This window comes from Rhincodon typus, unplaced genomic scaffold, assembly GCF_021869965.1.
Source record: "Rhincodon typus isolate 14 unplaced genomic scaffold, sRhiTyp1.1 hic_rhity00000092, whole genome shotgun sequence".
NCBI classification, from domain to species: Eukaryota; Metazoa; Chordata; class Chondrichthyes; order Orectolobiformes; family Rhincodontidae; genus Rhincodon; species Rhincodon typus.
The window spans coordinates 66,959-67,439 of NW_025965730.1; positions in this window are offsets into that span (position 1 = coordinate 66,959).

Sequence of the window (481 nt, forward strand, 5' to 3'; positions counted from 1 at the left end):
GCCCATAGTGCCCAGGGATGTGTAGGCTAGGTGGATTAGCCATGGGATACAGGGTTACATGGATGGGAATGGGGGGTGGAGGTTAGGTCTGGGTGGGATGTGCTTCAGAGGGTCAGTGCTGACTTGATGGGCTGAACGGCCTGCCTCCACAGTGAAGGATTCTATGATTCTATGCCTATGTTGCTGGTGCCAACATGGACCATAAAATCAAGATGAAATGACATTTTGATAAAACTGTCAAGTCATTGCCAGAGCTGAGCATTTGACAATTAGTCAGTTGCAGCTGCAGACTTATACATACAATAGGACAAGGTTCCTTTATTGAAGGCAGCAGATCAAAAAGGAGTGATCTCCTGCTGCCTGCAGATTCCAGAATGACAATCATCCCAGATATCCACTATTCCTCAGGAACAGAAATTGTTAACAACAATTGTTTCAGAGATAGTAGGAACTGCAGATGCTGGAGAATCTGAGATAACAA